The sequence below is a fragment of the Thalassophryne amazonica genome, chromosome 19 (genome assembly GCF_902500255.1).
Source record: "Thalassophryne amazonica chromosome 19, fThaAma1.1, whole genome shotgun sequence".
NCBI lineage: Eukaryota > Metazoa > Chordata > Actinopteri > Batrachoidiformes > Batrachoididae > Thalassophryne > Thalassophryne amazonica.
The window spans coordinates 11463144-11479592 of record NC_047121.1 but is presented as its reverse complement, the minus strand read 5'-3'; positions in this window follow the sequence as shown (position 1 = coordinate 11479592).

Genomic DNA, 16449 nt, shown 5'->3' with positions numbered 1-16449 from the left:
TGGAGAGGGGAAAACTTATACGCAGGTGCAAAAAATTATAGGCTGTTCATCTACAATGATCTCCAATGCTTTAAAATGGAAAAAAAAAAAAAAAAAAAAAAGAGACGCGTGGAAGAAAACGGAAAACAACCATCAAAATGGATAGAAGAATAACCAGAATGGCAAAGGCTCACCCATTGATCAGCTCCAGGATGATCAAAGACAGTCTGGAGTTACCTGTAAGTGCTGTGACAGTTAGAAGACGCCTGTGTGAAGCTAATTTATTTGCAAGAATCCCCCGCAAAATCCCTCTGTTAAATAAAAGACGTGCAGAAGAGGTTACTATTTGCCAAAGAACACATCAACTGACCTAAAGAGAAATGGAGGAATATTTTGTAGACTAATGAGAGTAAAATTGTTCTTTTTGGGTCCAAGGGCCGCAGACAGTTTGTGAGACGACCCCCAAACTCTGAATTCAAGCCACAGTTCACAGTGAAGACAGTGAAGCATGGTGGTGCAAGCATCATGATATGGGCATGTTTCTCCTACTATGGTGTTGGGCCTATATATCGCATACCAGGTATCATGGATCAGTTTGGATATGTCAAAATACTTGAAGAGGTCATGTTGCCTTATGCTGAAGAGGACATGCCCTTGAAATGGGTGTTTCAACAAAACAATGACCCCAAGCACACTAGTAAACAAGCAAAATCTTGGTTCCAAACCAACAAAATTAATGTCTCGCAGATGTGAAGAAATCATGAAAAACTGTGGTTATACAACTAAATACTAGTTTTGTGATTCACAGGATTGCTAAAAAAGCAGTTTGAACATAATAGTTTTGAGTTTGTAGCGTCAACAGCAGATGCTACTATTATTGTGAACACCCTCCTTTTGTAGTTTTTTTTTTTTACTAATAGACCAATTTCATAGCCTTAAGAGTGTGCATATCATGAATGCTTGGTCCTGTTGGATTTGTGAGAATCTACTGAATCTAGTGGTACCTTGTTTCCCATGTAACAATAAGAAATATACTCAAAACCTGGATTAATGTTTTTAGTCACATTCTGAACACTACTGTAGACACAACAACAAATTTAAAAAAAACGCTGATTAGCCACAAATATAACTGTTTTCTATGGCTGCACATAGAAAAAGAGAGTGCACATTACATGCCAGTAAATATGGTATTCTCATTCTGAAATCTCCTGGGAGATGAGTTGTTGGAGGACAGCCCAGTCTCACATTTTTTTTTCCGTGCTCCCGTTGACGAAATGAGTCAAATTTTCGTGATGGAGCTTTTTTTAACTCACTATTCCTAACCCTACTCCCACCCCCAGCCCTAACCTTAACCATAACCTAATCTTACTCCTTCCCCCCACCCTAACCATAATCGCCCCTAACCCGCCTGCTTCACTTTTAATTTCGTGCAGCCATCACAGAATGAATGAGAATGAATTTGTGCTGCCGTGATGAAAATGAGGTGCTTTTTGTCACAATATCATGAATCAATAGATTAATGTATATTTCATGCTGCTGAATCACGACTTGCCATGAGACCAAGTTGTGGAGGAAGACAAGAATGAACTGGAGCAATTCATCAGTACCATATCTTCCGGAGTATAAATTGCATTTTTTTTTAAAGTTGGGGAGGCCATACAACGAACACTCAGATGCGACTTATGTACTGGAAAATCCTGAGTTAGTTTTTAAAAATAATATTAACAACAACAATAGTAATAATAACTATTTACTACATGAGGCTTTTCACAGGAACGATAGCTCTAAACACAATAAACTCCAATAATTAAATACTAAATGCAAATAAAAAGAAGTACATGACAACAGTGTACAAAACTCCCAAATTTAAGAGCTGATGACAAAAAAAGATGCAACTTATACTCCATCGAGTGCGACTTATACTCTGGAAAATAGGGTATATTGTGACTCAGATTGATTTTAAATGTGTTATCCACACATACAAATCTTAAATGTTCGACCATGAATTTGTAAATCAACTTTACAACTTCTGCTTTTTTTGGTAAGCAACAAGAACAAGCCCTCAAGAACTGACTTGTGTCAACTTAGGAGAGAGAGATATTGCCAAACTGGAAGAGGTTTAACGTATATCGCTGCCTGTAGAATCAGCCATGTGGCGTTTTTCCGCTTGCCCCGCGCATTTCAGCTGTATAGCCGTGTCTCCACTGACAATCAGAGCATTCTAACTCGACACCAAACTGATTACTATCATTTTTGTCCTGAGGGAAAATTTGAAGTCAAAAACATTAAAAATAAAGTCCAAGTTAAAAAAATTCAGAATTCCCCTTTAATTAGTCCACTGCTGCCGTCACCCAGCACAGGATGTGAGCTGGCCAAAAGGAGGAATGACAACGTGAATAAAGTGTGAAGTGATTCCACAAACGGAAAGAAACCTCCAAACATAGACCTTTTTCTTGTCACTGTAATGCAGGAGACCAAACATGCCATTTTGGAGTTCAAACCTACAAACAAGCCCAAAGAGCTGATAGGACAGAAGCAGGATGCTCCTGCTCCTCTGCTCAGCTGCTCCACCCCAACAAGCGTCTCCTCTCACCTTCCCTGCTGCAAATTCGGCTTTCATGTTCTGTTCAAAGTCTCAGGTACGATTACCCTGGGCAACTTTGACAGAGCCCAGGGCAAAGGCAGCCCTGTGCACTGCACGTGCACACACACATGCACACAGAAGGCAGATGCTCATTGGGTGTATGCACATTTATGTTTGCAGCTATTCAGGCGTACGCGGGCTCAAACCGCATGCTACCCACTCATGCACGCACGCCGTTTTGTCTCCACGTCTCGGCTGTCATTAAGTCTCATTAAAGGCGATGAGTTTATTGAAGGTGGTTGTGTTGAGGCACACCTTCTCGTGCACTCTCTTGAACACACATATACGCCATCGCCGAGATGCAGGAAGTGAGCACAGACTGCAAGCGAGACAGAGCTGCAGCCTATGTAGGTCACTTCCTCCTCCAACCACGTGGTGCAGAAAGTGGAACTGGAAGGTGAGAAAGAGGGAAGGGGAGGGAGAGGAGACTTATTATAGCAGAGAGGCAGACGCTCACACACACACACACACACACACACACACACACACACACACACACACACACACACACACACACACACACACAGCAGATAAAACAGTGCACACCTTAGAGAGTACATTGTCACAGCTATGAATGAAGCTTTTGGAAGAAGAAACACAAATTCATCGCTGTGGCAATGACAGTACAAGGGCGAGAGAGAGGGAGAGAGAGAAATGAGTGAAGGGTTTGAGTGAAATAAGGTCTAAGAATACCAAACACAACCAGCGGTGCATGTACATGATATACCAACACCCACGCTGGACTAAAAATGCGTGCTGGAGGCCAAAATAAAACACACATTTGCAAATTTCATACACAGGATAAGGAACATCTCAAACAGCAGCAGTGTCTTATGGTGTTGGTTTTTAAGAGGATGCACTGTCACTTCTTCATCAGGCTGAATTACTTTTCACTAGGTGTTCCTCATAAACTGGCAACTGAGTTTATATCTGTAGCCAAATACACTAACCTTTCTAACACTCACTCACACACACACACACACCTGTCATGTGACAATAATTCATGTATTTAAAAATCACGGTGTAGATAAACTGTTCAGGCGGCCATTCACAGTGTTATTGGTTTGTTAAGGTGCCTTGACGCTTGGACACATATTGGCTCCGCACTCTCGTGCACTTCGTCATGACAATGCCACTGTCTGTGTTCCCAGCTGGATGCCACCCTTTTTGCATTGGACGCTATGTATATAAAATAATTTCGTTTTCTCTCAGAGTTTGGCTGTTGAAAACACTTCTAATTGCTTTCCGAATCACAGAGGACCATTTTATCTGCAGGTTTTTTCTCTCTCTCTTTCCTGCGCTTCATGGAGAATGTGGAGAATGTATTTGGAACTGTCTAAAAGGTAATTATTTGTAAAGTTTATATTGTAATAGCTTGGTAAAACAGTTGCATGTTCATACTTTCTTATGAGTAGCTGTAAAAGTATGTTTATGATAGATTTAAACATGTCATTATAATCGTTCAGATGAGCTACTCTGTTGCTTTGCACTGACACAATCACTCGCACTCACATGCAGTGTTTTTTAATTGTTTGCGCAATGTTCATGTGAAGTTCATGTAATTAATGCGTGATGGAGATTTTGAACATTTCAAAATTTTCTTTGCGCACTTGCACGAGACTGCACACAGTTTACAACAGTTTGCAACAAGTTTACTCTACTGCACAGCAGAGTGCGTGCAAGTGCCAAGGCACCTATAGTCTATATAGTCTAATGCAGCTGAACCATTTGATGAAGCTGTTGAAGTCTCGAGAAATAGTTTGGCTGCATGCATAAACAGTGGCTTCTTGTTTTGAATTCAGCCTGTAAGACTAGCTTTGATTAGCTTTGATTCAAAGCTTGAAATACTCCAGTGTTTTGGCTGCAATCTTTGCTTCCATTTATGTGATAACCTACCTTGACATCAAACGTTATCAATCAATAACTAGGTATCATAGCTTAGGGCACGAAGGATAAAAAGTGAACGAAGGATAAAAAGTCAAAAGTTACAAATCGTTGAGTAAAGGTGGACAAAAGATCCTGCACCTTTCCCATCACCAAAAAGCCTGCGAATCAAGACCGGAATAAGGAACTAAACAAAATGGAGAGCAAGGTAAGTCAATAGATAACCTAACAAATTGAATAATCCATTGTCTAATAAAATTGGGTCCCTTGTAAGCACAAACATAAGCCTAATCAGACTAATTGTGTGTTGAGACAGCAGGCTATAGAGTTCAACTAGTTGCAAAAGGACATGTAGTATTAGTTATAGTGTATAACTAACTAACTAACTGTAGTATATAGTTATTTAATGTCCTTGTTAGCAAGGATTCATGGTTGTAAGTCTATCTGTGTACATGCGCTAAAAAATGTGGTTGCTGATGTATTTTATTGCTAAATTTTTACTGACGGAGAAACCGAAACGTTTTGAACCATTGACTCAACATGAAGCAATTATGTTAAAATGGTTCAGTGTTTTGAAACATTTGATACAATTAAATATGGTGACATTTGGTGGCCAATCTTTAACATAGCACTTGCATGGAACAATGAAAGTCAGTTATGTATGTTTAATAATAAAGGTTCTATGTGCATCTTGAATTTTTTGACTATATTTTTGTTTAAAGATGTGAATAATATATTTGTGTTATAATGTGATTGTGCCGTCATAAATTGACGGCAAAATGTTTGTGCAACTACCGACTGTTATGACCATAGTTGTATAAAATTAAGGGGATTTATGGGTTTCAAAGGTTTTTGTTTAAAAATAAGACCATTTCAGTGGTGTTAGGCTTGAGTCTGTTCCTTCTCTTCAGTTTTGGAGAAGACTCCCACGGCACAAAAGTTGCTGGCATATGAAGACAGATTTTGTTCAGCTTTTAAAGAGTTGGATTAACAGCTGCCTCCATCCTCCTTATCCCTCTTTGGAAATTCACTGCAGAAAATACAGTGGTAGGCACAGATAACCAAAAAATTAACTTCGATAACAGATAATCAAATAACTGAAAAGTTATCTTCGATAAAGCTAAAACTATAAACCACCCAAAAATGTATCGGAAGTTACACATAACCGATAACTTCCAGTATTGTCTCTGGTACACGTGCAACTACTAACAAGCTGATTTTGAGTTTTTGGAAGCATCAAAAGCGACAACAGACCCAAACAATGAGTCAGCACTTCTGTCTTTGAGCATCCTGCCCCCTGCTGGAAGCTCCAGTTTACTACATGGCTTCCAGCACAGAAGCAACTGAGAGGAGCCACAAAGCTCAACTCTCTACTCAATCACAACGCTGCCATCAGGCCGAGGTCTTGGAAAATAAAGCAGTGCTGAGTTATGGTTTGGTGTATAAATAAAATGAATACTGATAGAATAACTCCATTAATGTCAGTTCTGTCATTTGTGCAAAGTTAAGACATAACATATCTTTTAATGTTGAATAATGCACTAATTCTGAAGTTTTGTAACAAACACAGACAGATGGCATTCTGGGTAAAATGTGCCTCCACTTACACTGATTGCTTGATTCATTCTATGTAAATCAACATGTTAATGTGAGGTGTGTTGTGTGTTGGTGTTTACAGATAAATGTGCTTTTGTAAAACATGCCATTTTTTATTTGTAAAAAAAGGGCATTTTCAAAAAAAGCCAAGTTGTATTTAGACAACTGTCTGATATAACCGGTGTCAAAATAAATAGAACACTCCCAATGATCTACTGGTGCCAGTGCGAGTTTTGTCCCTTTTTCAGCTGATTTTTTGGATCGCACAGAGTTTCGGGTTAATTGTGCGTCCTGCATCGTTTAGTATACATGGAGTAACTAGCTGCGTTTAACATCTCACGACCACCTCCTGATCGCTGATCGTATGGTCAGATGAAAATCAAACCTGTTTGATATTCTGGTCGGCCATCGTGAGGGTATCCCGCTGCTGAAGCGCTACAAGCGTCCTCTCGTACTGTGCTTGTGCAAACACCACAGACCTGTCTTGTAATGTTTTTTGTTTTGTTTTGTTTCGTTTTAAACTTTGATGTCTCCCATCGAGAGTTTTTGTAAATTAAGTTTGAAAAAAAAAAAGCTTCTGTTTATGTTTTGCTTCTAGAAACACGAGTCCAACGTGTGGTTTTTGAACATCCAATGTGTGTGAGAACATAAATCTTGCACTCTGAACTTTTACACCGTGCGGTTCTGTAGTACAGTTTGAGCTGGAATTGAGTACAGTGATTGAAAATATCAGCCCATCTTCAGTTGGAATACTGCCATGATTTTGTACACGAGTACTAAAAAAAGTGACACAAACATTCCTCCTACCCGTTAAACACACGGCATGCAGTATGCCTGCAAACTTCATTTAGTTTGAACATAAATTCCATCAAATATTCATCCATGCAGCCAGAATTAAATTTTCACAATTATGTGGCTCCAACAGAAAGCAAAAGTGAATGTTAACAAATGCAGGTATGTGCTCATGGGAGGTTATAATAACCATAATGGAATATCAACAAAAGACATCACGTCTGTGTGTTTATATCTCACCGTGCCACAACTCCTGTCATTCCTGGTCTCATATTGGTTGTCCCATTGGTGGTCCCAGCTTCTCCATGGGTGAATGGAGTGCTGCAGGAATAATAATGCAGCCTTGAGTGGAGCCTGGTGTTGATTTGGGAGGCCACCCTCTGAATAGTGAGGCCTTCACTGGCTTTTCAAGCCAACAAACAAGCACCTTTACATCTACAGCGGGACATAGCTGTCTTTGTCAGATGAGACGCACAGGCAGCTAATATCACAGCAAAGGTTCACTGCTTCTCCTTGTCACCTGGGTCCCTCTGTCTTCACCTGATGTCTTGTCAGTGACCCAAATGCCAAGTGCGCCTGTGCCTCTGTGTGTGTGGTCAGCCGGTGGGGGGGAAGACAGATCTGGGTCACATCGTTCCCGCGAGGGTGTCCGAGCACTCTGCAGCGGATGACAAGTTTGATGTGAGTGAGTGAGCAAGGCAGGGAGGGATGGAGAGAAAGAGAGTCAGGAGGATCAGCCAGGGGTCAGGAGAGGACAAAGCAATCACATGATTACACACACACACCTCGCATGGCCATGTGCTGACATGTATCAGTGATGCAGCACTCACTAATGTATGCATAAAGGGTGCACAGTAGCACGCAATAACTACAGCGACCATCTGCAACACAACAACATGTGACCCCCACGAGCAACTAGCACATTGCTCGTGGGGATCCACGGGCTCTAGATTGGGTAGTGTTTATAAAACAGGTAGCTGACATTTTTCAAGGGCGGTAATAAATTATGCAAAGTTTCTATAATGATTTAGAATGGCGTGTGAGTCAAGAATGTAATTATCAACATCCATTGTTCAGTGTTGTTACCTAATATCCTTATTTTCTCCAAAAATATTATCAACAGTCCAATCAACATTCCGCTTTGGCAGTGTTCATCGCTGACTAAAAATACGTAAGCATACCAAACGGCAAATGTCAGCTCTCACCCTTCTCTGTGATCAAAGCCATTCACACGCACGCATGCACGTACACAGAGGCCACTTCACTTTTAATATAATTCATGATGTATAATAATAGAATTAATAGAATTCAAAATAGCATACCAATCTTGACTTTTAATATATAGATGTTTCAAGTATTTTTCATTGTAATTTTGATCATTCTAACCTATAGGGCAGCATGGTGGATTAGTGGTTAGCACTGTTGCCTCACAGCGAGAAGGTCAAGGGTTCGATTCCCACCTGTGGCCTTTCTGTGTGGAGTTTGCGTGTTCTCCCCTGGTTAGTGTGGGTTCTCTCTGGGTGCTCCAGTTTCCTCATACATCCAAAGACACGCAGGTTAGGTGGATTGGAAACTTTAAATTGTCTGTAGGTGTGTGTGCGGGTGTGAATGTGTTTGTTTGTGTGTATGTGGCATCATGTCCAGGGTGAACCCCGCCTCACACCCTATGTCTGCTGGGATAGGCTCCAGCAACCCGGGACCCTTAATTAGAGTAAGCGGTTGAAGATGAGTGTGTGTGTGTGTGTGTGTGTGTATAACCTATAGGACCAAAATTTGAAAATACTTATCTCAAAATGTTGGACTATTTCATTTCAAGCCAGTATTTATGCAGCATCAATACCATGTACATGTTGTAACATGCCCTGACATGTCCAGCTTGTCCACAATTTCTCGGATAGTCACACGACTGAAAAGCCACCGAAAGCCGTCTGAATCTTCCGAATGGTTGATGAGCTGGGCATGTTACAACATGTCCTGTGAGACTTCATCACGGAGGCGCTGTTGCTGCGCCATCAGCTTTGTGCCGATGAATTTCGCCGCCACTCTTTTCATGGCAAAATCTTCTTTCACAGTGGAATGTGCCGAAAAAGTGCTGATGTCCACCTCTTCCGCAATTTCTCGGATAATCACACAACGGTCCCACATCACCACAGCGTTCACTTTGGAAATGATTTGGTCATTTCAGCGTGTTGATGTCTTTAAACCGGTTGTACCACTCCTTAATCTGTGTGATGCCCAGAGGATCGTCACCAAAAGCCGTCTGAATAATCCGAATGGTTTCCACCTGGCTGTCGCCCAGTTTGTGGCAAAATGTGATGCAGTCGCGCTGCTCCAGTTGTTCCGCCATTTCCTTGCAAAGAAAAAATGACGAGAGACTCCACCCATCCTCACACAAAGGCTGCTTACATGCAAATGACGCAACCAACAGGCGTGAAAAAAATCACGTATGCGCACGAAGGTTCAAGGTTGGCTCATGCAAGAACACGTGATTCAAATCCATCAGGTTTTTGAAAAAAATAAAAAGGTCGGATACTTTTCTAACAGACCTCGTATTCTACAAACTGATTGATGTCTCGTTTTTTCTGGCAGCACGCACATCCACGTCGTAAGTCATAAAAATACAGTAGTCACAGTTGTTCTGATCAGTGAGGTTTAGTGCCGTGTGCAGGAGGACCTGGTTTAGCACAGCGACAGCAGCACTCCATTATAAGGCTGGATGGAGAACACAGATGGTACACTGCACATAAATGGGTTCAGGATAAGAAATATATGAATATGAATTATTTATTGAATTAACAGCAAAGCATAGAAAGGACAGACAAGATCTAATGAAGTCCTTAAAAGTAAGAAAAATAAAAATGTGTGACTTAAAAGTCAGAATTCATACCAAAACACCAGTAACACAAGTAAGACACCTCCACAGTCTGATACACATATTCAATTTACCCCGAGCTTCACTTTCCATCCTTTGCTATTCTCAATGTCCATATCTACTATCACATAAGGTCTATAGAGTGCACAAACCTCACCTGAAGCTTTTTTTGCTTTTGAAAAAAATGCTCTGATATCCATCACTGCACTGCAGGTTTGCCACTTACTGCCAACAAATAAAAATACAAAATGAGTTTTATGATTTATGCCTTTTTAGCAGGAATTTAAATGATTCACTTATTATCATGCTGTGCATTAAACTTTGTGGTAAAGTTTACTGTCTTAATTCTGAAATGCTTAGTTAAGGACCTTAACTAAGCATTTCAGGTCAGATCTGTCTACATGGGATTTGATGTAGGAGAGTGATTTGTTCATGGAAGCTACACAGATTGAAGGGCGAGCACCATTTAATAGCTGACAAGAGGATTTAGTTGAAAAACAAAAAAAGACAACACCGAATCAATCTTACATTTGCCCACGCACAGCGCGCACTAATTTGTAGAGCAATATATTGTGTTTTGCAATAGGTAGTTAGGTGAGTAAAATAAGCACTTTTCAGAAAGTTGCACTTGCTCTTCACATTCAGAGACATAAACTGTGAATAAATACCTCGCAAATGTGACAGTCACCTGGCAATCACTTGACAGCGTGGCTGGGCGAGGTTAGCACCAGCACTCACAGGACAGCGCCTCTGCTAAATGAGCGCCACCCGCAGCAGCACCACGTGACACAAACACGTGTCAGAGCAGAGAGATGAATGTAGGCGCGCTTCGTGGATTGAACCATTTGCCCAAGAAGGGGTGATGATCAAATTACTGTGTACTTCTAATACATATTTTGGCATAATGCTTGAAATAGGTTGTTTAAAAAAATAGTAGTATAGAAGGATATATATATATATATATATATATATATATATATATATATAGGGGTGCTTGAGCACCTCTAAAAATAGGCTAACTCCGCCACCGATCAGTCTGTTAGTTGCGCAAATCTATCTGCATATGATTTTATTTTCTTTATATTTATATTATTAAGAGTGGATGATATTCTAAATCAAATTCCACCATGTACTGATGTTTCAACCACGGCTGATTTTTATTCCAGACAGATGTTGTCTAACATTGATGGTATTTCTTGACAGAATATTGCAAAGGCTGTGAGGGAACTGAAAGTTCAACCTAGATCTTTTGCCATCACATATTTTGATAGATTTTTGGCAAGTATTGAGTCCACATGTGCTCGTGTGGTGAACTGGTGTGTAAGAATAGTTTTAAGGCTGCTGTCAATAAGCCACTACTTAAGAAACCAGATCTGGATCTCAGGGTGTTGGGAAATTACAGACCTATTTACAATGTGGCATTTCTTTCAAAAGGAGAAGAATAGAAGGTGGTTTCAAGCCAACTTGTTAAGTATTTGTCAGAAAATGATTTCTTTGAGCTGATGCAGTCTGTGTTCAGAGTGCATCATTCCACTGAAACACCACTTACAAAAGTGATGAATGATTTGTTGTTCTTCACTGATTCCAGCTCTGCATTTAGATGATCACTGTTGGATGTTATGCTGCGTTTGATAGAGTGGATCACAGTATCTTGTTGAACATGCTTGAGAATTGCTTTGGTATTTCTGGTTGGGTATTCTTGTGGCATTGATCCTATTTGTTGAACTGGTCATGATCTATTTTCTTTCATGAAAATGTTACCTGAATCCTACAACCTGTGTTGCTAAGCATGGAGTTCCACAGGGATCAGTCTTTGGCCCACTGTTGTTTTCTTTTTACTTAGCACTTTTAGGTAAGAGAGATGCAGGTTAGATGAACTGGTGACTCTAAATCATCTGTACAGTGTGTTTGTCTGTCTATATGTGGTCATGTGTTAGACTGGAGTCCTGTCCAGGGTATACCCCGCCTCTTGTCCAATGACCGCTGGGATAGGCTTCAGTTCCTCTGTGACCCTTAACTGGACTAAGTGGGTATCAAAAATAGATGAATGAGTGAATGAACTTTTAGGTAAACTTACACATTGGTGTAGGATTAAATCCATCCTACACCAATGTGAATTTGCTATGTGAATGATTTGTAGTTGCACATGCCTGTTCTCACAAGAAATGGTCTGCCACTGTTAAGTTGGTGATGTGTTTGGCGATGTGAGAAGTTGGATGTCATCCAGGTTCCTGTTGCTAAATTCTGATGAGACTGAAATGATGGTTGTTGGTCCTGCAAGGCTTTGGCAGCTGTACGATAATCTCACCCTGTGAGTCAGCACAGTGATACTGTTCAAAATCTCAGTCGGACCTTTGATCTGTCTCTTTGCTTTGATGTGCATATCAAAGAGGGCACAAACACAGCCGTTTTTCATTTCCAAAATATTGCAAAGACTACACCAATTTTGTCCCTGGCTAATGCAGAGGTTTTAAATCATGAGTTTTGTATCATCTAGAATTGATTATTGCAACATTTTGTTTTCTCACTTCCCTTAAAAAAATAATCCTAATGGGTAGGGGTGGTGGTCAAGTGTTTAAGTGTGCTTGTTTCCAGTGTGGAAGGTTCCCAGTGCAATGCCACACCTCCCCATGTTATGTGTCGGACGCAGGACGGAGAACCGACCAGCGTTTGAAGGACCCAGTATAAAATAAGCAGAGCACGGTACAAAGGATAACTGAATTTAATTACATAACAGTGATGTGATAAAAGATATAACAAATAAGTGCGCGGTCTGGCGTGGTGGAAAAGTGGTGCGCTCCCAGCAGCACTAACGGTCCAGAGCCAGAACCAGTTCGGACCCAAGGACCCCGCCGACACCCCCCAGGTGGCCGCGACAAACCGAGTCTGTGAAAGAAGAAATCATCATGTGAGTCCACACTCCACACACAGAGAGACCGCTCAAAGGTGTACAAACAGCAAACACTTCCTGGCTTAATTACTAATCAGCTTCCCACCCTGCAGGCATGGAACACCCTGTTCACAAACTCAACTGCAGTGGAAGCTGATTAAATGACTAACATAACAGCTCAATATAATAAGGTGTGAGGGACACCACATTTACTGACTGTATAAATGTTAGTCACAAAATCTAACGTACCTCAGGAAGTGTGCTGACGAGCGTGAGACCTCACCCCCTCCTCTTTCACAGACCATGCATCAAACCTGGACGTTCTCTGCATCCACTGATGATGAGATGGCTCTCGAGACGACGATTTCAGCCGTCTGGTCACAAGGTCGAGTTTCTGGCAAATACACACTGTGTACTCCAGACTTAAATGCCACCATGCTCCAATCCGTGTAGATGCACCACAGCTGTGAGTCCTGACGAGCTGCACATGATCAGCCTCAGGTAATCAGGGTGAGGTCCTGAAAACTCAGCCACACAGCCACTCAGTCCTAAACGTGTGCCACCTGGAAGGAAAACCAAAAGACAGAAACAGAAGACAAACAAAAGCCAGCCAGGCACGCCAGCCACAACAGCACCCCACCCTCACGGGAAGCCTCTCGGCGACCACACAAACCTGGCCCAGGAGAAACACCCCCCTCCAGGGACCATGGCTGGAAACCGTATCTGCATTTATCTTCCAACAGAATCTTCATTTAACAGAACGGTTGATGTCTTCTCCTCTGGCTGCATCTTTGCCTTTGTTTCTGTCAGTCAATTAGCACAGGTGTGGCCAGGAGTTCTTGAACCTGTGCGGTCAGCCTTTGTCCAACCATGTTCACAGTCTGATTAGTCAAAAAACAAAAAAGACAAACACAAACAACCAAACCACCCCCCCCCTCCCCAGAGGACCGTCCCATCATACCCCGGGAAGAGAAGAAAAGAAAAACAACCCAAACTTAAGCTTGCAAATAAAAACGCTAACACCCCCCCCCCCGACGACATGTAGGGACCAACACCCCCCAGACATCCCGCCAGCTCCAGGAGTAATAACCACAGCCGAAGTCCCTCTGGGATCCAAAGTCACCCACGGGGACTCCCAGCGCCTCCCAGAGGACTGTTCCATCAACCCCAGGAGATGCCTCCCCTCATGACCAACAGACCCAGCCCCGGCTGTCTATGGCTAGATGGACCCACAGCCCTTTCCCCCCCAGAGGACACCACAGTCACACCCTGAGGGCGGAAACTGGGGGAAAAACAAAAGGAAAGAAAAAAAAAAAACAACCCCAACCCCACCCCCTCGGCGCAGTGGAAACTGGAAGCACGTCCAGCGTCACCAACCATGACTATACCCCAGAAGTCAACCGGGAGGAGTGGAACAGCGGTTATGGCAGACAGCACAAAACGGCACCACCCCTCCGACTTCCAAACCAGCCACCAGCTGCGGGTATATTCCACTGCCCCAAACCTCAGCCACGCCGATGGCAGACGGCTCAAAGGCGCGCTGAAGCCGGAGGTGGAACAGGGAATCAACAAACAAAAAAACACAACCCCCACCCCTCCCAGGTGCAGAGGTTACCTGGGAAACGCCCAGCATAACCAAACTGCACCACTCCAGCAACGCCGACAACCTACGGCTCACACGGCTGGAGCCAGAGGAGAAGAGAGGGAATAAAAAGAAAATACCCCAACCCCCCGGGTGCAGAGGTTACCTGGGAAACGCCCAGCATAACCAAACTGCACCACTCCAGCAACGCCGACACATACGGCTCACACGGCTGGAGCCAGAGGAGAAGAGAGGGCAAAACAAAAAACAAAAAAAAGAAAGAAAGAAAAAAAAACAACCCAATTACCCCCCCCATCACCCCCCAGGGGACCGTCCCATCAAACCCTGGGAGGTGAAACTAAAAGAAATAAAAAGAAAGACTAACAGACTAACATGAAGTTGCTTGGGTCCTTTTAAAACTCCAAATAGACTGCAGGGTCAAGACCCCAGAACACTAAATAGTGTAAAAAAAATCCCACACAAAAACCAACTCAAAAAACACCCACAAGAAATGAACCAACACAAAACTAATAAGTGATTTATACCGTTAAGCTCAAACAAATGGAACACACCTGTTCCAACTTAAGAGCTTAACGGTAATGTGACTCAGTCACCAACAGAGGGAGCCAGAGTGCTGAAAATAAAAACCCCCTTTGGTAACAGAGAAAACCAACTCATGCTGCTTTTCTTTGTGCGCAGCTACGTGTAAACACACAACCAAAATGTGTTTCAACTAAATTACGCTGGAGCTGTCACAACAGACGCAGTAGTTATCTTCATCCGGGGAAACAGGGCTACAACTGTAACACAGGAAGCACAGCGACCCGTGCCACAGAGCTCCGCCGTGCGCGTTCACCCATTACAGACACACTCTTGCAGCTCCCGTTTAAACCTCTTATCCGGTCGGAGTGTGACGCGAAGCCGTCGCCAGTCACACTCCACCACGACCCACGGATAAGGCACACACAGGAACACGGCTGCAAGAGAGCACAAATCAGTTATTCAGTAATGGGTTCTCAAACACGCACCATCCGGGCGGAGAGCACCCGCAACTGATCCGGATAACTTCTGAACGTCTGCTGCCGCCTTCCCGGCGCGTTACCGTCTCTGCTACCGCTGGGTCCGTGATGTATGGCCAGAGACTACTGTTATGTGTCGGACGCAGGACGGAGAACCGACCAGCGTTTGAAGGACCCAGTATAAAATAAGCAGAGCACGGTACAAAGGATAACTGAATTTAATTACATAACAGTGATGTGATAAAAGATATAACAAATAAGTGCGCGGTCTGGCATGGTGGAAAAGCGGTGCGCTCCCAGCAGCACTAACGGTCCAGAGCCAGAACCAGTTCGGACCCAAGGACCCCGCCGACACCCCCCAGGTGGCCGCGACAAACCGAGTCTGTGAAAGAAGAAATCATCATGTGAGTCCACACTCCACACACAGAGAGACCGCTCAAAGGTGTACAAACAGCAAACACTTCCTGGCTTAATTACTAATCAGCTTCCCACCCTGCAGGCATGGAACACCCTGTTCACAAACTCAACTGCAGTGGAAGCTGATTAAACGACTAACATAACAGCTCAATATAATAAGGTGTGAGGGACACCACATTTACTGACTGTATAAATGTTAGTCACAAAATCTAACGTACCTCAGGAAGTGTGCTGACGAGCGTGAGACCTCACCCCCTCCTCTTTCACAGACCATGCATCAAACCTGGACGTTCTCTGCATCCACTGATGATGAGATGGCTCTCGAGACGACGATCTCACCCGTCTGGTCACAAGGTCGAGTCTCTGGCAAATACACACTGTGTACTCCAGACTTAAATGCCACCATGCTCCAATCCGTGTAGATGCACCACAGCTGTGAGTCCTGACGAGCTGCACATGATCAGCCTCAGGTAATCAGGGTGAGGTCCTGAAAACTCAGCCACACAGCCACTCAGTCCTAAACGCGCGCCACCTGGAAGGAAAACCAAAAGACAGAAACAGAAGACAAACAAAAGCCAGCCAGGCACGCCAGCCACAACACCCCATTCTTCATGTTATATGGAGTTGCATCAGGAAGGGCATCCACCAAAAAACGTGCCAAATCAATATGCAGATCCACCTTGGATCTACTGTGGTGACCCTGAGTGAAAACAAGGGAGCAGCCGAAGGGACTTACTTCTATATATTAAAAAACCCAAGTGGCCTCTGTGTACG